At 34.1% G+C, this 27,411-nt stretch overlaps 1 protein-coding gene across 1 annotated transcript in view; it reads right to left on the bottom strand.

The window, feature by feature from the left end:
• The window catches only part of rnf19b (ring finger protein 19B), a 100,072-nt gene extending 77,874 nt beyond the window's left edge, over positions 1–22,198 (bottom strand). Inside the window, exon 1 of the mRNA XM_030146683.1 lies at positions 22,058–22,198. The gene's annotated coding sequence lies outside the window, so the exon portion shown is untranslated. The remainder of the gene's footprint in view (positions 1–22,057) is intronic.
• Positions 22,199–27,411: the final 5,213 nt, after the last annotated feature.

Below are 27,411 nucleotides of genomic sequence, written 5' to 3'. Positions count from 1 at the left end.
CAGTCTGTTGTAAAACTGTCAGACTGTGAAAATACGAGGTGACGTCATTATGACTCTACACAATCTGTTCACAGTTTAAGATGTCGACATGACCATACGGTAGTCATTTTCACCTCTGGGTGCTTCTATGATACTGGGTTCATTTTGGTACTTTGCCAGTTTTTTTTTAGACCATATAATAAAAGTGAAATTTAGACATATTTCTCCCCAGGATGTACCTAATGATGACTGCAAATAAATGCAAAAAAAAAATTATACTCTTGCTCTGAGCCATCCCATAATTAAGGATTTTTTAAATAAAATATTGGGGCCAAAAATAGGACCAAAATTGGGACAGGAAAAGCTACTTAATTGCCAGTGCATTTGATCTGAAAACACGGCTGTAAATGGTCTTATATACAACTATAAATAAAGACATTGTGGTAAATTTGATGATCCTAGTGGTTTTTCTAATCCAGACATGTGGGTTTTTCATGAATTGGCAGTCTCATTCCAGGTTTCGCGTGTAACCCATTGTGTCCACTTGTGTTACATGCGGAACCTGCCCATTTAAACATAGGTAACTGTCACACTTAAATCCACTGAAAAATGTAATTCTGTAAACAACCTTATGTTCCCACTTGTCGTTTTTACACACTGAATAAAAACATGAACCCAATAAAGCTGTAAAATCAGAGTATGTTGCTTATTTAATGCAACACATCTGTCACTTTCGTCTCGTGTTTTCTGTTAAAACTGCAGCCTTTATGGGAGCAGACAGTGGAGGTTTAATGTGGTTCTTAGAGCGATAATCCTCAGGGTTTCAGGCCTGTCATAATGAAACTTAACAGTCCAATTTCAGGTGTGTAATGGCTTTTCAGAGGCAGACAGAGGGCAATGTGCTCTGGTGGTGATCAGCTGTTCTCACACAGATTGTTCTGTTTTAGATGTGAATTCTATGCCTCAGCACTTTGGGATCCTCAAGTCGTTCTCCCTGTAGGACATAAGTAACCTCCATACTACATCTAATAAAGCACAGTCAAATTTAAAGACACAGGTTTGTCAAACAGACAGTGAAGGTGCCGCTGATTATTAGAATTATCCTTTAACACAGTGTTGTTCAACCTTGGGGTCGCCTGGAGTTCAAATGGGGTCGCCTGAAATTTCTAGTGATTGATTAAAAAAAAACAAAAAACATACAAATAAAAAATTTATGGTGAGTTGAGAGAGACAGTCACAATCCATAAAAGACATGACAAACTGTGAAGCTGAAACTACAGCACTGTGGTTCTGTTTATCTGTCAAATGTTCATTGTGGTCGGTTTCAGATGCTGCAGCTCTTCCATAATTCATAGTTTGAGTTCTTGTTTGTTCAGTATTAATTGTCAGCCTTGTAAATCCAAGCTGGACTGACTGTACATATCCTGACCAAGGAAAATCAAATTCTCCCTTTGTGCAGTAATCTACACCTGGCTTTTCTGCCTCCGTCCATAATAATATACATTATATAGACTAAATGTCATCTAAAATTAATGTTTATTTGCAACACAGTATAGCAAACTATTACATGATAAAAAAAAATGTATTAATTTTAGCAAAAAAAATGTTTCCGTTTTGAATGTCTGGGATCGCCATAAATTTGTGATGTTAAAATGGGGTCATGAGCGAAAAAAGGTTGGGAACCACTGCGTTAACATATTGATTCATTGTTTCAGCTGCTGTTTGAAGTATAAAAAAGCACCAGTCTACTGCAGGTAAAATAGTTATTATGGAAACTCTACCAATAAGTGTATGATTTAATTAAATTAATTTAGCTCAATAAAGGAAATATGTGCACAGCCTTAAAAGTGCTACTTCATGGAACTAAATGGGTTGTAAAAACGTCATTATTTCAGTGTTTCCCAACATTTTTTGGCTCATTTTGGCCCATTTTAAGAACACAAATTTCTGGCCACCCCAGACATTCAAAACTGAGCCTTTTTTTTTTTCTAAAAATTATTTGTTTTTGATTATGTATGTTTGCTATACTATGTTGCAAATAAACATTCATTTTAGACAACATATAATGAATAACATACATACATATTCTCTGCTCGGTCCAGTTTTCTGACTGTGACTGTGTCCGGGCAGGCTGAAGCGTAGTAACGTACACAGTCACATGATCGGGTCAATCAAGATATGCCCTCTCAGATGTTATATCCTGCATTTTATTTGAACTTCATTTTTATTAGGAAAAGTGTGTGGTGTTTTAATTAGAATGAAATATATATTGTACCATTAAAAAATAGTTTGTTTTTTTTAATTTATCAGTTACTAGAAATTTCAGGCAACCCCATACGAATTCCAGGCGACCCCATGTGGGGTTGCGACCCCCAAGGTTAAAAAACACTGCACTATTTAGTTTGACCCCTGACCCCATGACAAGAACAATTAGAAACATCTGACATGTGTTGAATGAAACTGGGCTAAAACATCAGAAAATTAATGCAATGAATCTAATTTTGACTGAATAAAAGGGTTAAAGACATGTTTAGTCAGTTCAGTCTGAACCGTGAATCAACAAACTACAACTTAGCAAAGATAATAACATCCCATAATAACTTTATACTCTCATAAGCCTCAGAATCAAACTCACCTGTGTAGAAGAATCACCATTTCATCATCAAACTCCACTCTTTTCATTTAGAGCTGAGTCCAATAGTGAAAACAAAGCTATGCTAGCTTTTATTACACATTCATTCATTCATTTTCTTAATTAAAGGCTTTTCCAGGAACGTTTATAAGCATTAATGCCACCAAAGCCATATGAAACACAGGGAGAAGCTTCAGTTATAAAAGACATAATAAGGAAGAACTGATGTAAAATATGCAACACAATAAAAATTATATAAAAAGATGCAACAAGATAAAAACCATGTAAAAGCTGCAACAAATATGACAGAACATAGCGCACACTAAGTTACCAACTAAGGAATCAGTGAAAATGCAGAATTCTGACGATTTGTGTCACATTTTATCATAATTTCATTCTCAGTCTGGAAAAGTGTAGGATCTATTAGTTCGACTCAATTAAAATAAAACAAAAGACGATGGAGCCATTTCAACAGATTAAACAAGACAAATAAAAACTTAACTAGACTTTACAAAACTCATGTGACTAAGCAAACGTAGGCGATTTTGGCAGGTCATTCCACGCAGCGAGACACTGAGAGTTTTGGGCTTCGAGCTCCAGGTGTGTGACCGCCGCCGCTGTGGGATCTAATTGCCGTTACACAACAAGACGATTGGATGCCAGCTTTGACACGTCTGCACAGGTTTCACACTTTAGTACAAACACACACAGCGGTGGACTCTTAACAACCTCTTTTAAAAACACATTTACACACAGCGAATTAAACACTTTGAGACTTTACTAAACAGACTGATTAGATGCAGATTTTTTTTTTTAAATGACAGCTTCAGTTACACCCGTTTGTGTCCTTATATATTTAAGCAGATGTTCTTATTTTAGTTACTTTATTTGGAGCCTGAGCTGCATTTTACAGAGATAATCAATATTTTAAAATTCCAATAAAATACATGTCTTTACATTTATTTCAGTTCTTTTAATAGAGAATTCAGGTCATTTATTCAAGCAAAAGGACAACTAGAATTGGGTGCGTCTATGAAACTGGTCCTAAAAACAGGACAGAGGGGCTAAAAATTCAAACCACATGTAGGCTGATGCTAGGCAGCAAATTTGGAAGCACTTTGGCTCGATTTTAAAAAATAAATACTTACTGAGATAAAAGAGAGACTATTTTTAAGATAAAACATATTTTTATAGTATTTTACATTATATTCAATACAAAAATCCGCATGTAACATGGTAAAAAGGACACGAAAACTACGCGCTACTATTTTTTTAATATCTCTTTATTCTCTCACAGGTCCATTTTGGAAATTGAATTATTCAACGCAGAAAGTTTCACAAAAATGGCTGCTGTTGCAAAATCATTCGCTATTTATATGCGTTTAAATGAGCAGGTTCTGTATGTAACACCAGTGGACACAATGGGTTACATACAAAACCTGGAATGAGATTGAGATTCATGAAAAACCTGCATGTCTGGATTAGAAAAACCATTAGGATCGACAAATTTAACACAGAGTCTTTATTTATAGTCTACATAAGACCATTTACAGCCATGTTTTCCAGATCAAATGCACTGACACCTAGGGTAGTTTTTCCTGTCCCAATTTGGGTCCTATTTTTGGCCTCAATATTTTATCATAAATTCATTAATTTTGGGATGGCTCAGAGCACGTGTATAATTTTTTTGCATTTATCTGAGGTCATCATTAGGTACATCCTGGGGGGAAAAATGTCTAAATTTCTCTTTTATTATTGGGTCTAAGGTGCCAGGTACCAAAATATACCCAGTTTCATAGAAGTACCCAATACAAAATGATCCAATTGTAAATAAAAGTTCTGATTTTTCCGTCATATACACATTAAACATAAACTGATTCTGAAGACTGAAACATCAGTGAATGGATTTTTAAAGGTGTAATTTATCAGGTGGGAGCTCTCTTTACAGATTTTCTCATTAGCTTTGGCACAGTTCTGAAATGATAATGAATATTTTCACCACAGCATGAGCCAACCTCAAAACCACTGGGAACTTGTTCAAGCAGAATTTGGTTTCATTTGAATGTAATTTGCACAATTACCAACCAAAGAAATGCTGAAGATTTTGCTGCTTCTCAGCTGAACCAGCTGAACTCTGCAAAACATGCATGAAATCATTTATTGGGTGAGGAAATACATACACAATAGACCAGGGGTGTCAAACTCATTTTAGTTCAGGGGCCACATTCAGCCTAATATGATATAAAGTGGGCCAGACCAGTAAAATAATATAAATAATAGGATAAGAACGTTTGAGTGAAAAAAGTAAATTCCGTAATGAAAGTGTTTACATCTATGAATCGTACTTGAACGTAACATGAACAAATACGAACAACCTGAAAATTCTTTAGTAAAATAAGTGCACTGTTAAAAATATTAGGGCTTAGTTTATCATTTATACATGTGAATCAAAACAGAGATCACAGTGGATCTACAAATACACAAAACATTAAATAACAGGAAGAATATTATTAAAATTCCACATACTTCTCATAAGACATTTCAGATATTCACATTTTTTGTAAAAGGCTGGTCTGTAAATATAAACATTTGTGTGTAATTTTACTTTTTTTTTTTTTACACTAAAACAGAGACAAATTTACACTTGTCATTATTTATAGGTTATTATGGTAGTATTTTACTGGTTCTGATCCACTTTAGACTGAAATGACCTAAAAGGATTTTAACATCCTTGATTGTTAATATCTTCAGTGTAATTTTTGCATTTCACAAATTCATCCCAGGGGCCGGACTGAACCCTTTGACGGGCCAGATTTGGCCCCCGGGCCGTATGTTTGACACCTGTGCAATAGACAAATGAAAGACTATACTGGTGTATCTGTGTACAACATTGTGGTGTTTATTTTGTTCAGGTTGGTAAAAATACAGAAATAATTTCTAACAAAATAAGAATGAAAGGTCGAATATAAAACCTTGAGGTGCTGAACAAGACAAGGACAACATTCTAGTAAACACTCAGAGGCAGTGAAAAAATACATGTAGATATAAGTGATATTTACAGATTTTAATGGTGAAATGAAATAGCCTCACTACTGCTTAGGGTTGGGCGATAAAACAATAATGATATATATCACGATATAACTTTTCCTTGATAGAAATATGAGACATGCTCGATACAATTTCGACAGAATTCATTCGTCCGTGTTTTGACAGACATAAGAACAGCCAATCATAATTAAGTAACGCCACACCGAACCAATCACACTAGAGCCATGTCAAGTTAGGCTGACACACACACAGCACACACACTAATGTTTGGGCTGCAGCGGGAGGTAATGAGTGTTCCCTCAGGAGAAAATATGACTGAGAACTCAGGCGACCAGTTTACTGAAAAGTAGGGTGAGGCATAGAAGCCGTGAGGCAGACGTTCAAAGCATGTTAAGTTTCATTTTTGGTTTTACACCAGTTATGGCAGTTACGGAATGTACCCCCGGCATTGTTTGGTGAAGATGGTCTGTTTTGTTTGTGTTCTCATTTAAAACTTAAAAGCTTCTGCCTACTGGTCAGACTTTTAGTTTAGTTTTAACCCTTTCATGCATGAATTATGAGAACCTTAATCAAGATTTTTTTTCCTGAGTGTTTTTATTCCTATTTAGGCATGAAAAAAAAAACCAATGTGATTGATTTTTTTTTTTTTTAATCAACCTGTTTTTCATGGAGTTACAAAAATGTCCACTCAGCTACACCATGAATTTTATTCTTGAAGCAAAGAAACATGTATTTAAAACCCAATATCATAAAGTAATATAAAAACAGCGAAATGAAACCATGTTTAATGCAGCTAATCTGATGTTTTCTCACATTTTAACATATTCTAATACCAGTTATTACTCACTTCATGGAGATAATATGCAAAAAATAAATATTAACAATTGATTTCCACTCAAGAACCAACCAAGAACAGCAAAGTTCCAATAATGGTATTAATTGCAGTTTATGAGATGATGCATAAGTGTCCACTGTGTTGGTTGATATGGAACTAAAACAACAAAACCCATGAATATAGAAGATTAAAGCTGTAGAGTAACTGTCCGCTGTAGTGACCACTATGCATGAAAGGGTTGTTGTTTTATTGACATGAAACAGTTCTATAATGTTCTTCAGCACATCTGTCCTGTTCAACCTCTGACAGAAAATACATCATATTTAAATCAAAAATAACCTTCCCATGTCTTCATAACTAATGTATGAGTAACAGAAAATTTAAGCTTAGCAAAAATAGTGATTTGATTCATATCATGATACATATCGATATCGTCTGATGTGAAAAAAATTATCGTGATATGATTTTTTTCCATATCGCCCAGCCCTACCACTGCTGTTAAGAGAATGAAAAAGAACTTTTATTTAACTCTGATAACCTAGAGTTTCCTAATTTTCTTGCCATTTGAGACCCAAAAAAAATCAAATTGATGTCTCCTTTGAGTCCAAATTTACAAAAATACATAATCTTCTTTGTCTTTCTGCATCTTTTCTTACATCTTTTACCTTGTTTTCATCTTGCTGTTTCTTTTATGTAGTCCTGTTTTCTTACATCTCTTCATTTCACATGGCTTTGGTGAGGCCAACATCTATAACGTCTTCCAGAATATGCTCTCCTATTTTAATTTGGAAAATTAAGTTGCATATGTTTCTTTTTAAATAGTTTTCTGACATTTGGCAACCCAATAAAAGCTGCTCTGTGACTATAAATTTGGGAAAGGCAGACCTAAAAAGGGGAAGCAAGGAGGCAGACCTAAAAGGGGGAGGTCCTTACTGTACACAGCCCACGCTTATTTTTAAATCTTCTCGGTGCAGGAGTCACACACGCAATACATCACCAAAACATCATACCAGGTGTTCCTTTTCCGTAACGTTCCAGACAATGATCTCACCTTCATCACGGTTCTGTTACTACCTCCAGAGGCGTTAAGGAGCCGTGACAGATGTGGGACCAAACAATCCCAGCATTTCATTTACACAGACGTCGTTCCAGAATAAAGGTGAAATATTCCCAGAACAGAAGTGCTGTGGAAAAGAGGCTATGATTTACTTCATGCCTTGAGGTCTGTCATTCCTCAGAACTTCCCTGTTTATTGTGTTCACACACTTCCAGAGAAAATGCCGTGCATACTTCAGCGGTAGTGTAGCTGCAGATCTGTTCGAGGAAGTAAAGTTGTCTCCCTCTGTTTAATCATGTAAATTAACTTGCACGCCCACATTAATATACAAACAGAAAACTTAACCACGAAACTCAAACACATGCCATAATACTTCAGCTTCCTTTCAGTTGATTAAGGCGGCACAAGCACACATATTCTTTACTCAAATAAAAAGACAGATACTTGTGTAAAGAAGAATCACGATTTTTATAGACTAGTTCATAGATATACATACTGTTAATATTGTATCTATTCATATGTTATATCTAGGGGTGTAAGAAAATATCGGTTCTGCAATATATCGCAATATTTCATTTCACAATACTGTATCAATATTAAAAAGTACCGTATCAATATTTTTAGATATTTATTCAAATACAGATGTTGCAGAGGTTCATTTTTGTTTTTCTTTTTTGTTTTGTTTGCTTGTTCTTGATGAAGCAGTGGGTCTTGAAGTAAGGGATGCTGGTGGCTAAAGCTGAGAGAAGCTGTGAGACTGTTCCAGTCTTGAGTAACTTAGCTGTGGCACCATTCAGACCAGCTGACAGACTGCTCAAGTTGAGTCCCATCAATATCCTGTGATAACTACCCTTTGATCTCAATTAAGAGGAAATATTTTCCAGAGAATGTAATATTCATGTATACCAAATCCATGTGAAGACAACAGAATATCATAATTATTGATTTGAAAAGTTAAATCTATAGAAAGTGAAAGAATAAAATCCTTCACAAGCTAGCTATTTCATGTCAAGACCTATTTTTGGTTATGTAGGGAAAAAAATAACTCTTTTTTTTAGATTAGTGATAAAATAATCTTAAATTCCAATGAAGCCATGCTTAAGCAGAGGGTTAAATGCTTTCTTTCAGAAATTTCCATTGGTTTAGCTCATTTGATTAATGACTAATTTAAAAAAACATGTTTTTTGAGAGAAGTGAAATTCCCTACATAACCGGCACTATCTGATATTAAAATGCTTAAAAAAAGCAATTCACACCAATTTTTCAGACAAAATGATTTTTATAATGATAAAAGGGTGTGTAAAAGGTCATAAAACTATATTGAAAATAGAAATATATGATTGAGATTTCAAATTATAGCAATCATAAGTTATGTTATTATTCATTCTTAAAGAACTTTCCGAGGGACTGAATTTAGGTCATATAAAAAGTTCCGTAAATTTCTTGAAAATCCTTTTTTGGCAAAAATTTTAATGGATTTAGAAACTTACGATGTTATACTATTGAACTACAAAAAGTTTGAAATCATTATCTCAATTCTAATTTTTTGATTCAAAGTCAATAGGCGTGTGACTTGACCCTTATATTTTATTTATTGTTGTTTAACACTGTTTTATTAAATAATGGTTATCTGACGCACCCTAAAAAGACTTTTTACCGTATGAGAGACAGATATTAGTTTCTTTGTTGGGATTGCACAAAAATAATGTTCTGATGTTAGTTATGAAGTAAAAGAATAAGAACATGTGAGCAGGATCTTAAACTGTAATGCCTGTAAAACATAATTTAAGTTTTAACACAGGAAGATTTTGTGATATAGCATTAGAAATAAAAATGTGTTTTTTGTTTGTGCAGATTTCTGGTGTAATTTAATTCTTCAAGGAATAAATCTTCTAAAAAAAGAAACAAACAAAAAAATTGCCTTTTTAACAGTATCACAATATCTTATCGTGATCCTAGTATTGTAATTTGTATCGTATCGCCAGACTCTTGCCAATACACAGCCCTATTTATATCTATTTTTTATTCTATTCTACTGTTAGTTCTATTGTTCATTTACTTTTTGTAAAATTTCATATTCTTTTTTCTTATTTTACTTTTTAGTTTTCATAATTTCAAATTCCCTCTGTTCTTATTTTCTCATATGCTGTTTTTTATTGTTACACTGACTGGGGTAGCACTCCTAATTTAATAGCACACAAAATGACAATAAAAGCTTTTCTGATTCTGATTCTATTCTGATTTATACCTCCCACATCTATTACCCTGACAAAATTGGATACATCTATATTATAAAAGGGAAGAGGACTCTGTCTGTGTGTCTCGGGCATCACATAAAATCTGGAAAGAGCCGACTGCTAGGGAAAACTGAAAGTTGATATGACCAATATTTTGGGAAATATTAGTAATTTTGGACTACAATGGCCTCCCAATGGCCAATCATGTTGCTATGCTCCGAATCATAGAATCATCAGTGAAGTGGGTTACCTAGCAACAGATAAACAATAGGGCTACATTGTCATGGTGTCAAATTTCATGTGCAGAAACAGACATGTCAGCTCAGAGGTTATTCACCTGAAAATGCCAGTGGAATTTACCAAGAAAGTAAAGGAATGAACTGTATCAGATGATGTAGAACCCATTGTTCCACACAGGTCAACGCACTATGAACAAATATTTTTCACTTTTCTTTTACAAAAGTCACTGACTGCAGCCACGTCGGGTAAAAACACAGACGTTTCTCTTTCAGTTGTATGTCCAAACACCAAATCAGACGGAGCTGATTATCCCTCAGCATCCAAACTGCACCTTATCAGTCAGGATAAGACGATCAGTGAAAACCCTGTGATCTAAACTGACTGATGACATTGTTGGAGCAGTCAGATCTACAGGCCACTGGTCCAGCAGACACAGTCTAAACCCTGCTAATCTCCAGAGTCGGCCGTCTCAGAACAGAACAGGTGGTCTCTACAGGAGCTAATAAAGAATTATGTGTATGTGTTTGTGTGTGGAGCTAATTAGAGACAATCAGCTAATTGCTACTAAAGTAAACGAGTCTGTTGCTGACCTACGCCCAACACATTAATCTCACTCTGTCTTAAGTTTCTGCAGTTTAAGCAACATATATCAATAATGAATTTATGATTAAAACTTTAATACACACGCTGCTTCATAAGCAAAATACAAAGTCTGCAGTTGCTTATGTCGGAAACTTTCTGCTCCAATGGAAAATGTATTTAAAAATGAATAAATACCAGAAAAAAATCAAATTAAGAGGAATGTTTGCCTCCATTTTTACTCAATAAATGGAAGTTCTACATTTAAAATTAGTATCTAAGGACAAAAAATAGGCATATTTGTGACTTTGGGCAAAAAAAAATTAAACTGGCTTGAGCTGTCAGTGCAAATATGTAATTATAAGAGTTGTAACTTTAATTTAATACAGCCAACAATATAATCCAGCTGTTTTTAACACTTTATTGATATAGCTTACTCATCTGAAGTGTTATTGTCCAAATTCAGACACTGCAGGTGTGTGTTTTTTTTTGTAGTGACATTAATTTCTTCAAAATTACAAGCAAAACATTTACTCAAATCAAGCTCAGTTAAACTATGAATGGCTTCTGTCAACTGAATAGAAGGTTTTTATTTTGAAAAGGTTTAGGAAATGTTAGGTATTGCAGTACTTTTGGCATAAAAAAAAGGAGAAGATCACAACAATTATGACCATTTCTACTTGCCAAATAGTGGGAATTAGACATAGAGGACACGAACCTCCTTCAAATAAAGGCCTGGTACCATCTGTAGCTCAGAGAAATAAAAGCTCAGTTCCACTATCGAAGGCAATTCAACAACAAAAATAAAACATGGAGCCAGAATTTGACAATGTTACACTCCAAATATAGTTGTTTCAATAGCCACAGGTTAAAGTTCTTTGAATAACTCACTGAGTAAGCTCTAGTTATCCTCAAAAAGATCATATATATGCACAAGTGTGGCCTTTAATCTATATTTAACCCATGCACCTGTGATTGTGAAGGTAAACGTTTCATGGGTACAGATGAGACTTTTGTCTGTGTCTCTAGCTTCTCTTTTGTAGTTGTGTAAATTATACAGTGTATAAATGTTGAACTTATCAGGAGTGTGAAAGATAAAAGCAATGTGTGAGAAGGACATTTACAGATGATATCCATCATAATGACATGTCTATGCATCCTCTATGTTTTTTCTTTTTGTGTAAGTATACCCAGGGTGTTTGCTCTTTATCCATATAAAAATTCCAGACTTTTTCAAAACTGCTAATTTTTTTCCCCCAGACCTTGACTTTATGTATTTTTGTACTTGTGTATCTACTTTTTTGGTTGAGATTGTACCTGTTGTGTGTAGTAGAAAAGTTCATTTTAATAAATGTAGGAATGAAAGAATGAATGAATGAATGCATAATTCACAGTAAATTATGTTTTACTGACAGAAATGTTTTCAAAATATATGAAAATCACAGACGTACATGGATATCACACAAACAGGTTCCACTAGAATCATTCCAGTACTGACTGGATAGGGAAATCATACAGTTTTTATCTGCTTTCCTCATATATTTCTTATCTTACCAGATTACACTGGTCTACAATTTTTTTAGAAATGATTTGCGTCAGAGATTAAATGTGCTAAATGTTACATATTTTAATAAGATTAATTGGAAAATAAATGACTAAAGTGCTGGTTTGCTGATGTTTTCAAGGTATATGATTAAGTGTTATTACACATATATATTGGTTTATGTACATTTATATAATAGTTTTAGAAATCTTCCACTAAATAGAACCTGTAAAGTGAATGTATTCTAATGTGCAGACAGTGTTTTGAAGTAGATCTTGTAGCTCTGAGACAAATATTCCTTTTGAATCAAACCCATTCTCTCATTAATTCTTGAATTTCACATTTTGACCCAAGGCTGTATCTTGGAAATTTCAGCCAACCAGCATTTTTGACTTGATTTTTCTTTATCAGTGACTCTCATGTGGTAAAATTTCATTACTTTTATTCTGGAAGTATTTTCCTTGCAGACCAGTGTTATGTGCCTTTGAGCATACTCTAAATTCAACCATGAGAAAAACTTTTTTCCAGACTTTATTAAGACTTTCATACAAAATTCCAGATTTGTCCAGGTCTTGGAAAACAGCAGCATTTCAACATTCCATACTTTTTAAGATTTTCAAGACCTGAACAAACGCCCTGTATACCAGAAGAACAGTTTCATAAAGCAGTTTTATTAGACTTTATTGTGTTTTATCTTCATATGTGAGTCTTTACTAATGAGCATTTATTTTGTGAATTTTTTGTTTGACTTCCTGACTGTACCAAAGTGTCTGTTCCTGTGTTTTGAGTCATCACTCACTTTAATGACCAAAAGCACAGACCTCACATGTCATTTGTTTGTGGTTAAAGGTTCCTGATAAAGAAGTGGGGTTGAGTAAATGTCCTCTTTCTGCAGGATCTGAGTATCTTTTAGATAACTTTCTGTTTCAGTTGAATTACACACACACACACACACACACACACACACATATGGAAGCTACTTCCAGTGAACATAAGGACCGGCTGAGTCACGCAGATAAGATATCACAACTGATTAACTAGGTTATAATGACACATTAGAGCAGAGAGAAGCCGGTGCCAGCCTCGTGCTCCAGTGTTTATTCACGCCGTTCTGGGTGACTTCACCCCGGCCTTCGCCCACACAGCTGCTTTCATCAGGCAGACGCACAAATTAGGGATGAACGACCAGCGTTTCATTAATAATTCACGAAGGCCACGGTCTGTTTTAACCTGACCTGAAACTGATCTCAACATACAAAGCAGTAAACATGTTCACATGCCTCGTTCTCCTTTCATTTAGAAAACAATCAAAGAAATTACATAAGAATAAACACAATATCAGTCCATCAGCAGCAACTTGAAGCTTCTTTAATCTATAGTTTTAGTTGAAACTGAGTTGAAATAACTTAAAAACACAGATTACAATGGAGGGGGGGTTACAATGGGGGGTAAAGAGGATGTTGTGTTGTCTTAATGGGCAACCAATTCCCCTAAAATGTATGATTTGTGACTTCGGTATTGACAATAAGCAGTTTTTCCCATGGATTCATATGTTTCTGTAACTTATTCATGATAAATTCTGGGTAAAATTACATAAGAGGGTAAGATATTAGTAATGACACCAACGTATTCATGTTCTTAGTCATTAGGAATACTAATAAATCAAAAATGAGTCAAGTGTTTTTGACATAAAGAAAATAAAGGCCACCAAAAAATGTTGAAATTCAAGTAACCGGACTCACTGAAATTGGACCTTTCTTAAAAAATAGTCAAACCAAATGAAACAAAGAGGAATATAATTGTTGTTTTTCTTTCACTTCAATAGTTGAATAGTTGACAAATGCTGAGTTCATCCATCAATTAAAATCACTTTTCCCCCTTTTTCTTCTGCATTTTTAGTCATTTATCACTTCACCTCCACTACTGTCAGATATGGACCCCTGTTTGTTTATCTGTCAAAAGAAAAACATTAAAACATTGACAAAAATGATGAAAATTCACTAACTTTACCTTCACCTTCAGTTTGGTTTGTGGACGCGATAATAGACAAAACTGTTGAAACTACGCCTGAAAGCAACTGAAGTTACTGTCACACATTACATAAAGTACCTCATGTTTACTGTCAATATTTCACACATTCACAAGAAGCACTTTGTGTGAGAACAACAGGACCGCCCCCAGAACACACTGTGGATACGCACTTATTTTGTAAGCAAACTGATTCGATTTGGGACGGACATGTGGGCGAGTTTTATGAGCGATATGAGCGATAATGGAAGCGCTTCTGCCTTCGGTGGAAAAAAACACATCCTGACGACCAGACATGATGATGGCCTGCACTTCCTGGGAATCACAAACAATGAGTGTGAGTGTGTGTTAATGTGCGTAAAAGGCCTCTCCATCATAAAACTATCCAAACATCTGGTAAAACACAGCTCCCTTTGGATTTCTGCTGGTTTTAATGCCCTAATGAGAAATGAAACTGAAAATAATAAAATATTGAAAACGTGTGTGTGTGCGTGTGTGTGTGTGTGTGTGTGTGTGTGTGTGTGCATGTGCATTTGTGTGTCTTTTCGTTTTACAATGTTTACACACCCATTTTCTGTGGAAATGTACTTCGCTGTTGGTCAGTTTCCACTCAGCACAGATATGCATGATGCTGCATTTACTGTCACTGTTACAACAACCACCATCTCTGTTCTGTCTTCATCTAAAAGAACAGTTTACAAAAGGTTCTGTTAAAAAAATCAAATGTTTTATACTCCTAATTTTTACTGTAACATCACTTTTATCTTGTGTTTATGCATTTATACAGAAATATGTCTGTGTATATTATATTTGTTAAATGTTTAAAGACGAATTTCAGGATCTTTCCAATGACTTCTTAAGTAGGGGTGTTAGAAAATATCGGTTTTGCAATATATCGCGATATTTCATGTCACAATACTGCATCGATATTAAAAAGTACTGTATCGGTATTTTTAGTTATTTATTCAGATGCAGATTTTGTGAAGGTTCATTTTTGGTTTTTTGTTTTTCTTTTTTCTTTATATTTTCTTTATTATTATTTAACTCTCTTTTATTAAATAATGTTAGTTCCTTTGTTGGGATTGTACAAAAATAATGTTCTGATGTTAGTTATGAACTATGGCGGAGGTTCATTTTTATTTTTTGGTTTTCTTTATTGTTTATATCTTATTTATTATTATTTAACACTGTTTTATTAAATAATGGTTATTTAAAGCATCCTAAAAGCACTTTTTACCAGGGGTGTGTATTGGCAAGAATCAGGTGATACGATACAAATCACAATACTAGGATCACGATACGATATATCACGATATATCATGATACTGTTAAAATGGCAATTTTTTGTTTGTTTCTTTTTAAAAAATGATTATTTCCTTGAAAAATTGAATTACACCAGAAATATGCACAAATACTAAACACATTTTTATTTGAACACAACAGGATCTAATGCTATAGCACAAAATGTTTCTGTGTTAAAACTTAAATAATGTTTTACAGACATTACATTTTAAGATCCTGTTCAAATGTTCATATTCTATTAGTTCATAACTAACATCAGAACATTATTTTTGTACAATCCCAACAGAGGAACTAACATTATTTAATAAAAGAGAGTTAAATAATAATAAAGAAAATATAAAGAAAAAAAAAAAAGAACCTTCACAAAATCTGCATCTGAATAAATACCTAAAAATATCGATACAGTACTTTGTGATATCAATACAGTATTGTGAAATGAAATATCACGATGTATTTCAGAACCAATATTTTCTTACACGCCTATTTTTTACTGTCTGAGAGGCAGATGTTAGTTCTTTTGGAAAGTAGGAGATTTAGAAAAATTGTGTGCTATAGCATTAGATCCTGTTCTGATCAAATAAAAATGTGTTTATATTTGTACATATTCTGGTGTAGTTAAATTCTTCCAGGAAATAATCTTAAAAAAAAAAAAAAGCAGCAAACAAAAATTGCCTTTTTAACAGTATCATGATATATCGTGACATATCGTATCGTGTTCCTAGTACTGTGATTTGTAACGTATCGTCAGATTCTTGCCGATACACAGCCCTATTCTTGAGTACCAATAATGTCATTTCCATGAGCCTTTACCAGTTTGAACAGAAGGTAATTATTGTATTAAAATTAAACACCAGTCTCTTTCATTCTATTATCCTCAGTTATTTTTCTATTCACATCAAATAGTCAGAAAAGAAATGATGTTAATAAGCTTTTTCCTACTGTCTGTAATAATATAAACCCAAAATAATTAAAAATACACTGTTTTTAGTTAAATAATTACATCTACAAAACCATAATGAGGAAAAACCCTGAGGTTGGGTCAGTTCTTTTTAATTTGTCCCATCCTAATGCACATATTTTTCTATGTTTGTTCTTCTCATCCACATGTTAACGACATTTTGGGTCAACAAGAACAGAGGTTTTTAAGAACGCTTTCCAAAGGGTAGATTTTATGAGCGGTTTGTGTGTATTTGTGTGTTCAGGGAAAAGTTAGATTGGAAAATAATGGAGTCACAGTCCATTTACTCATGTCTATTATGTCTTTGTGTAATGAAGCTGCACCTGAAACATCACATCCAGGTGTAAATGTCATTGTACACACAATGACAATAAAGGCTATTCTATTCTATTCTATTCTATTCTATTCTATTCTATTCTATTCTATTCTAAATCAGTGTTTGACCTGCAGTAGATCGACGTCAGCATGGAAATGTTTTAATTATCAGCTTTTAAATGTGGATTTATGGTTAACTTTTGATCCAGACTGAATCATTTACAGAGATGATGCTTGAGAGAATAAAGAGATATTCAAAAAAAATAGTAGCGTGTGATTTCTGTGTCTTTTTTTACTGTGTTACAAGCGGATTTTTGCATTAAATATAATGCAAAATATCTAATGATGACCTCAGATAAATGCAAAAAAAATTATACTCTTGCTCTGAGCCATCCCAAAATTATTATTCTTTTTTTTAATAAAAAATTGGGGCCAAAAATAGGACCAAAATTGGGACATGAAAAACCACCTAGGTGTCAGTGCATTTTATCTTGAAAACATGGCTGTAAATGGTCTTGTATAGCGCTATAAATATAGACACTGGGTTAAATGTGTCGATCCTAGTGGTTTTTCTAATCCAGACGTGGGTTTTTCATGAATCTCAGTCTCATTCCAGGTTTTGTATGTAATCCATCGTGTCCACTTGCGTTACATGCAGAACCTGCCCATTTAAACACAAATAAATCGCGAGTGATTTTTCAACAGCAGTCATTTTTGTGAAACACTCTGCTTTGTATAATTAGTTCAATTCCCAAAATGTACCTGTGAGAGAACAAAGAGATATTCGAAAAAATAGTAGCACGTAATTTTTGTGTCCTTTTGACTGTGTTACATGCAGATTTTTGTATTAAATATAAAGTAAAATAATCTAAAAATGTGTTTTATTTGAAAAAATTCCTTGTTAATGTGAAACCCTGTATTTAGGAAATATTTCGTGTGAGGACTGGACTCTGAAAGATAAAAAACTGTTGTTAATGCTCTTGGCAGCGAGTAAAAAGACTATCAGTAGAAAATGGTTAAAGCCTGAAGCACCCACAACTGAAGAACGGATCGACATCGTACAGGACGTTTACATTCTGGAGAAGTTGACATTTTGTTTTAAGGGTCAAAAGGAATCTTTTTATACAATTTGGTCAAAATGGACAAACTATGTTAAATTTGTAATGGATGTGAAATGAATACATCGGTGATGTGAATACATTTATATGATATACATTTCTGTTTTAGGTTAATGTAAACATTAACTAACCCTAACCTTAATAGGTCTTATGTTTGAGCGTCTTTGAGTACTTAGAAAAGCGCTATATAAAACCGATGTATTATTATTATTATTATTATGTTGTTGTTGTTGTTGTTGTTGTTGTTGTTGATGAAGTTGTGGAGTAAGCCCTCTCTCCCAGCCCACCCCTTTTTTTTTTTTAAATCTTTATTTATGTTATTTGTTCTATATGTGACTAAAATTTTGGATTTAGCATCGTTTTTCCATTTGAAATGTGGAAATTGAATTGTACCCATAAGGGAAGTTGTGTAACAATTGCTTTTCCAAATAAACAAAGAATTAAAAAAAAAAAAAAAAAAGTGTTTTATCTGAAAAATAGCTTCTCTTTTATCTCAGTAAATGTTTATTTTTAAAATAGACCCAAAGTGCTTCTAAACTTATCATTCGTCTACATGTGGTATGAATTTTTAACACCCATGTCCTGTTTTTAGGGACCAGTTTCATAGAAGCACCCAGTTGTGTTTTTTCGACATTTAGTAAATATCAGTAAAGTTTCACGCATATGTGCAAGGGAAAAGCGACTGCTGTCTAAACCTTGAACATTGTAATGTTATGGTATAACTGCTGTGGGAGGCAGATGGACACAAATGGAGTGTTCTTCTCTCTCTGCATCTCTTCACCACCCTCCTCTCTCATTAACAACTCTCTGTCTCCTACACACATGATGCATTCAAGGTCCAGAGCGATGCTGGATGCTGCACTGGAAGGTGGAGGTAGAGTGAATCAGGCTGGAGCTTCTATAATTAGAGGAGCGTTCACGAGCCGTACTGCTGAGTTGTTGAATGTTTAATGTCAGGCCTGCAGGCGCTACAGTGGCAAAAAGCAAACCTCTGAGACCCTTAACACCACCTCTTAACACACATACATAACACCCCCCACCACCCCCTACCACCACCGCAGACGGGAGCAGCAGTAACAGTAGTAAACTGGAAGAGTGGATTCAGGTTTCAGAGAGGAAAGAGCTGCACAATACACCGACACAGACAAAGTAAATCTGACGACTGAGCGTGTAATTCCCGGCTATTGTATGTAATCTGAGCCACGGAGTGACACAGGAAGACAGGCCTCTCCTACATGAGGTAATGGTCAAACATCAGACCAGAAAAAGGAACGGCTTCACCCCGCATGCTTTCAGAGGCTCCTCTGGTCGGGGAGGTTATATTTTAGCGGAAAATACAAGAACAATTCTGTACAAAGGCTGAATTTTCACAATAGTAACTTCCAAAATTATAGAAACAAGCTTCTACAGGGGGTGTTTTTTCATTTCGCAAGCATGAAAATGTCATATTTGAAGACAAAGAGCCAAGTGTTGCGGTTTCAGTTTGTTAACCCTTTTGTGGCAACTTCCAGATGAATTTCTATCTAATAATAATAATAATAATAATAATGGATTGGATTTATATAGTGCTTTTCTAGACACCCAAAGCGCTTTACATTATTGACCCATTATTCATTCGCTCTCACATTCACACTCTGGTGGTGGTAAACTACATTTGTAGCCACAGCTGCCCTGGGACAGGCTGACAGAATCTACATACAAGTTTTTATTTATACTGATTTATGACCATTTATTATAATATTATCCTCTATCTAGCTTTTCATTTACCTTTTATATATCCTTTTTTACATGTATATGTCCTTATATGTTGTACATATTTCAGATCTGTCGTATACAGTTAGCTTTTGCATATTTTAGTAGTATTTGTATATTCTTCTATTTTTTTTATCTTTGTAGTTTCTTGTATGTTGGTAATGTTTTTCAGTATTTTGTGTAATATTTTTATAGTCTTTTTGTACTAATAGTGTTTTCATTGTTCCTGTAACAGTGACAATAAAGATCTATTCTACTGTTTTCTATTCTGCATTTTTGAGTGAAACCAGGTATTTTCTTATATTTAATTCAGAAACACTCAGTAGATTTAAAGGTTATTATATTAAAAATACAGAAAACTGAGCAAAACTGGACTTTTCAGCAAAATTTACCATACCAACTGAACATAAACCCAGTGTGTCCATCCACTGTCATTGATCCAACTCCGTGGGTTTTACTGGTGAATCAATGTTGTAGAAGATGACAGTGTTTCCACAGTAACTACGGAGCCTCTGAACGTCCAAATGGGTCATATCTGATGACCATAAGATGACAAACTGTATTTATTTACGTGTATTGATAGGATTAGTGGTTCTAAAGTTATTAATCATTTTAGATCAGGAGATGCTTTTGGCTGTTTATGTCGTTCTTCTTGAATACATTAAAATATGATAATAACAAACTAAGCCAGATATGCAACAGTGAATTCATTAATCGATTGTCAACTTATAATTAATCATGCATTATTTTTTAAGAAAAAAGGCTATATTTTCGGCTTTCTGCTTATTAATACTTAAATGTGAATATTTTCTGGTTTCCTTTCTTCTCTGTGGCAGTAAACTGAACATTGTTGGGTGAAAACACAGAGGACGTCATCTTTGATTTATGTAACACTGATCAACATTTTTAACATTTTATAGAACAAACAATAAATCTACAGATTAAGCAGCAATGACAATAATCATTAGCAGATTATTATTATTATTAGTAGTAGTAGTATTCATAGTAGTAGTGACAATCACATTGTTCATTAGTTTATCCCTCCTTTATTGTTATTTTGATCAAGATGCAACATTTCTGGAAGATTTTTTTCCTTTTTCATCATTTTCTTTTCCTACTGCATCTGTTTTATGAAGCAAATTTGCATGTTTTGTAATTATTCACCACAGTGTGTGTAATGTTCATCCATTCAGCAATATTTAAGACAATACTATGACTCCAGATGCTTAAACTTTCATCTCAGATGTTAAAAAACCCCTCCTAAATAGCAGATATGATGAGATATTTCCTTACAAATCATCAACATGAGTCTTCTTTGGACTTAAACCCATCTCCTGCAGGTACTTGATGCCAAATTCTGTTCATTTTCCCAAACACCAGCAACAAACCAATGTGTCAAGTTACAAAATAAAACCTTATGTTGAAACAAAAAGCTACAATCCATCAGTTCATACGTCACAGTCGACATCTGAACAAGAAAAGGGAAAATCTTAGAACCTGACAGTTTGCAAACCTCTAATGATCCACTTAATCTGTTAATTATTTTGTCCAAAAGCAGCAAGGAAATAAGTGTAAAATGTGCAAATAGTTTTCTGATTTGCATATTTAAGGTACTGTTGCCAAAGAAGATAAGACACACAGGCAGGGATAAGATGTTGGATATAATATAATCAGCTGTCAGAGCTGTAAATATATGTGCAGAGAACTTAAACAGTGTTAGTAAACAGGCATTACTCATCATTACTACAACAACAGTGCATTTTCCTGATCCTAGACATTAAAAATAGTCTGAAAACTGTAAACGTCTCCGTCCATCCGTGTTAAGAAGTGATGTGTTTGAGCCTCAGGTTACCTTAAACAAACAATCCAATCAGTTTCACTCAGACACAGGAGATCAAACCTCTGTGGTGTCAGACGGGTACCAGCTCAGCTCAAAGCCCGGCCCTGTGGTGCATGTACTGGACCTCACAACTGCACTAATGTAGCCTGCTTTTGTTTCTAGTCTGGAAAATACACAATGTCCTCAGCCCAAACAGAAGCTGGGGAGTGGCAGAGCAGACAGGAATGTTTGAAACACACAGGGAATGGAACTCTCACACATCCTGGATCACTTGGACTGGACTGGACCTGAGGACATCTTGGTTTTGGTGTGAAATTCTGTCCACACATGCAGCAGCAGCAGCAGCAGAGAGGCTGGAGTCTGATCCACACATGCATGAACCAGTGAACCAGTGAACCAGCCTCCCACACTGCGTGTCCTCATGAAAATGTGGCTGCTTTTGGTCACAGTGGGTCCAATGTGTGGACAGATGGAGGAGCTGCACACTGTCATGACAACATGCTGGGTGTACTGGGGTCCAGTTCAGTCCACGTTAGCTGCAGGTAAAGCCAACCTCAGGGGTCCGCAGAGGGGGCTTCATCCCCGGGTACTTACCCCCGCTCAGGACCGGGTTTCTTCGACAGGAGAGGCTGAGGAGCGGATGCGCAGCGGCCGCCTCACCGCCTCCCCGGCTCTCTCTCTCTCTCTCTCTCTCTCTCTCTCTCTCTCTCTCTCTCCGCGGTGCTCGTGGCTCCGGTCGACGGGCTGTGGGTGTGGACGGTCCCGGGTCTTTGGCTCCGGAGCCTCTGTCCTCTCCGGCTCGGGGCTCCGAACGGCGGCCTGTGGTCTGTGTCTGCGCCCCGGGAGCGCAGCGGTGGAACTCTGTAATCTCCGTCCGCAGCTCTCGTCGCTGTGTGGCTGCCGCCCCTCCGCCGCTGCCGCTGCCGCCTCTGCCGCTCTCTGACGTCATGGAGGAAAGCCCCGCCGGTTGCGTCACGCCGTCGACTGAAACCCCGCCCCTTACCGTCACCACGGACACCGCCCCCTTTTACTGTAAAGAGCGTAAAGAGGATGCATTTATTTGGCTATATTTGATTAATGGCATTAATATTTTAGTTCGAGCTGTAATAACAGACATATACGTAATGCACTGAATGAAAAGAAGAAACTCTCCCCCAGAGGTAAAGCAGGATGGAATTCAACTTTTCTAAAACTGAGTGGTCAAAAGCATGGACATTACCATATAAATACTGTGTTACAAACAAAATTAGAACTTTACATCTCAGAATTTTACATAACATATATCCCTCCAGCGCTAGTTTGTGTCGATTTTATGATGTGGAAGAAATATGTAACTTTTGTCAATCTGAATCTAAATCTACTTTACACTTATTCTTTTTATGTGAACATTCTTCTAATGTTTGGTCCAAAATTGAAAATTATATCATATCTAAAAGTAACAATAAAATAAATAGAACATCCCAAAATGTAATTACTTATTTTAAACATGATACTAACAATCTAGAATTTATTGTAAATTTATTCATATTATTTGGAAAATTTCATATACATAAAAACAAATATAATAAAACACACCCAAATTTTAAAATCTTTCTATTAGAATTTGAAAATTATATTAAATCTTTAGAATTAATTTATAATAATAAAAAAAAAGCACTGACACATTGGCTATGTATAAACAATTTTTCCAATACTGACTTAACTCTCTGCTGCATTTATTTATTTATATTTGTCAGATTTATTATTTATTTATTTACCTTTTTTTATTATTATTATTTGTATTTTATGCCTTGTATTTTTAAATCTATGCATTATTTTCTTAAACTTATATGTTCAAATGCTTTTTCTCTTTTGACATCTTGATGTTTGTTTAAAATTTTGTACTGTATACCCAAATGTTGTTAATAAAGTTGTTTTAAAAAAAATTTTGGGGGGCTATATTTAGATACTTTTAAAAAATATTTTATTTTATTATGTATTTATATAATTTTCTATTTTATTATTATATTACAGATTTGATATACATTCATTATTTTCAATATTGTATTTATTTATCTAAATTACAGATGTCAAACATGTGGCCCGGGGGCCAAATCCGGCCCACCACAGGGTTCAATCTGGCCCCTGGGATGAATTTGTGAAATGCAAAAATTACACTGAAGATATTAACAGTTAAGGATGTTAAAATCATTTTAGGTCATTTCAGTCTAAAAATGATCAGAACAGTAAAATAATATCATAATAACCTATACATTCTGAAAACTGTAGATTTTTCTCTTTGTGTCAGTGTAAAAAAAAGTTACACTACACGAGAATATTTACATTTATACACTAGCCTTTTATAAAAAAAATAAATAAATAAATTTTAAAAAAAAGTGAATATCTGAATTGTCTTAAGAGAACTATGTGGAATTTTAATAATATTCTGCCTGTTATTAAATGTTTTGTGTATTTGTAGATCCACTGTGATTGCTAAGTTGTGATTCACTTGTATAAATGATAAACTAAGGCATAATGTTGTTAACATTGCACTTATTTTTGTTAGGAATTTTCAGGTTGTTCATACACTACAAACAAAAAGTTAAGGATATTTTTAATTTTTGGGCTATTTTTTTTCAGTTGGGGTTATTGTACAGTGCTTCTTACTTTTTTGTGTGTGAACTGAATTGAAACACATTTTTTTAATGACCATAGTTTTATTTACAAATGGCAAAAAGGACAAAAAAATGACCCAAAAAAATGAAATGTCCGTAACTTTTTGTTTGTAGTGTATTTGTTCATGTTATGTTCAAGAAAAAAATTCGTAGATGTAAACATTTTCATTACGGAGTTTTACTTTTTTCACTCAAAAGTTCTTATCCTATTATTTATATTATTTTACTGGTCCGGCCCATTTTATATCATATCGGGCTGTCTGTGGCCCCTGAACTAAAATGAGTTTGACAGCCCTTATCTACATTATAGTGTTATCAGTATTATATTACTATTATTTATTAGTGTATTTATTGATATTAGTTTTTATTACGTTTTATATTGTACTTATGTTATTTATATAAATATTTAACCCTTTCATGCACGAATTATGAGAACCTTAATCAAGATTTTTTTCCTGAGTGTTTTTATTCCTCTTTAGGCATGAAAAAAACAATTTGATTGAAAATTTTCTTATGAAAAATAAACAAAATAATTTTTTTAAGGTTTTAAAAAAATACATTAAAAAATAGTAATCATAATAATTTTTAAAAATCTTATGAATCTATTTTTCATGAAGTTGCAAAAATGTCCACTCAGCTGGACACCATGCATTTAATTTTTGAAGCAAAGAAACATGTATTTACTGATAAATTGCGTGAAAACTATAACTATTATGCTCAGGGGAGATCTACACAATGTTACCAATTCATGTCAGAAAACATATGTAATGTGTTAAAACTTTAATAAAGACATGTGCAAAAAAAATAAATTAAAAAAAAAAAAAAAAAAAAAAAAAATCCGTGAATATACAAGAGAAGAGCTGTAGAACAGCTGTCCACTGTAGTGACCAGTATAACATGAAAAGGTTGAATAGATTTATATATTTTTAAACATGTATTTCTTATATTTTTTAAATCATTTTTATTATTGTATTTATTTAATTATATTACTTATAGCTGTATGCAGTGTTGTTATCAAGTCAAGAGTTCATAGAATTTTAGTTAAAAAGTGTCAGTTGGGTGCAGTGACATTAAACACCACTGTGATGTGTATTATTATTGTGTTGTATTTAACAATGAGACAAAACAATCAGTCATATTTACTCCTTCTAATCCTCTGGTACAAGAAGAAACTCAGACATAAAACTAACGAGTGTGTTCATCTGTCTCACTTAAAGAGATCCAGGAAAAATCTGAACAAAAATGCAACTATACCTGCTGAGCTCAACCTCCTCCAGACCTCCTGAGTATTTTATCATATTTTCCTATTTTTTCCACTCTGTTCTATGTGTTTCTTGTATTTCTGCTAAAGGCTTTCTTCTTCTAACACAAATTACTATTAATAATGTGATGCTCATCTGTCAGTTAATCATTAAAGACCAACCGGGTTTATTGAAAAGGAGCTTTAATTATCCCCTGTGGGAAATTAAATATGATGGTAAATGCATAAACCTGGCTGTACATGTCAGGAAACGTGGGTTTAATACTGTCTCATATTATGTTGACTGACAAATATGCTATAATTAACTAATGTATTATGAACTAACAACTAATATGTCATTAATTAACAGTAACCTGTGTATCCTCATCCACATAGAGAGATATGTTCTATAAAATACATCCATTTTTACAACTCCGGCATTAAACAATAAACAATAATAATAAACAATTTCCTGCAAAGGATCAATAAAGTATCTATCTATCTATCTATCTATCTATCTATCTATCTATCTATCTATCTATCTATCTATCTATCTATCTATCTATCTATCTATCTATCTAAACATATGTCTAAATGTGATTTCTATATATACTTTTATACTGTCACAATAAAAAGCTAAATAACAGAAGGAAAAATAGAGTAACAAAACACTAATGCTGTGCAGTGGGCTGATGAGAGCTGAGAATGTACAAGCTAATGGAAAACATACTCTAATAAATGTCAGATTAATTAGATTTTGTTTCTTTAAATTTCTTCTGGTTTCAGAGGGTCTGTCTTGAAACAACAGGATGGTTAAATATCACAAATGAACAACTGTCTCATATCTACTTCTGAGTCTCAGAGGAAATAAAGTTTCACTTGCAAAGATTTTTTAAAGATAATTTCATTTGCTGCTGCTGGTGAGAGAAGTGTACAGGGAACAAAAATGTTCCTTTTAATGCAGCGTGCCTTAGATTCACTTTCATATGGAATTCTCATTTCACGGGGATGTCAAAATAGACCATCTCAACACTAAAGCATCGTTTTAAGAAAGGTAATTGTATGAACAAGCGGAGATAAAGGTGTTCCTTACAAACAGTGAACGCAAAATTGAATAAAAGCTTAGTTTCTAAAGGGTTACAATATGTTAACATTACTGAAATAGTTGTACATTTATGACCCTTATATTAAAGAGACTACAGGTTTAGAGGTATAGATTTAGTGACAATTCAGGTTTATATACATCATTAATGAATCCATTTTAAATCAAATCCATAATCAAGTTCTTCCATTAGACATACATTAGACCACAGGTCACCAGCCCCGGTCGTCCAGATCTATCATGCATGTTTTTGATGTTTCCCTCTCCATACTCACCTGACAGTCGTTTTCAGACTTCTGCAGAGCTAATTGCTAACACTGGTCAACAACAAATTTGTTTAAGTTTTTTGAGCTGATTTAGGATCATTTTGGTGTGCTGAATCCAAAATCACATTAATTTTGCTCAATCAGGTCAACTTTCTGAACTATGCTACATATTGGCTTTTGAACATTTTTGCTTACATTTATGGGCATTTTCACATCATATGATACAAAATTCTTCCATATTTCTTGCAATAAACGAGTTCTGAAGATTTTACTTTTGCCAATTTATGATTGTTTTTTTTAATATTACAGGTGAATGAAATGGCTTCGACTAGAAGATCTTGCAAAAATAAGCCTGACGTATTCTGCTACATCTGCAGTGAATACACCATTGGACCTAACAGGAACCCTGTTAGAAAATGATTTTTTTTTCTCTTAAAACCTATTTTGGGTGAGAACTATATAAAAAAAATCAACTGATAAAGTCACAAAAATGTAATCAATTTTGTGAGAAGATCAAATTTTTCAAAATCAAATTAGCAAAAAAACCTGACCTGATTGAGAAAAACAGATGTCATTTTTGGATTTAGCGGTGCAAAATGGTCCTAATTCAGTTGAAAAAACCTAGACAACTTGCAAAAAACATTTTTTTGTAACCCAGTGTAATTTTATCATTTGAATCAGGTGTG

Source organism: Sphaeramia orbicularis, chromosome 11 (assembly GCF_902148855.1).
Source record: "Sphaeramia orbicularis chromosome 11, fSphaOr1.1, whole genome shotgun sequence".
Taxonomy (NCBI): Eukaryota; Metazoa; Chordata; class Actinopteri; order Kurtiformes; family Apogonidae; genus Sphaeramia; species Sphaeramia orbicularis.
The sequence above is the reverse complement of the archived record's forward strand: the minus strand, read 5'-3'. Positions and strand labels throughout refer to the sequence as shown.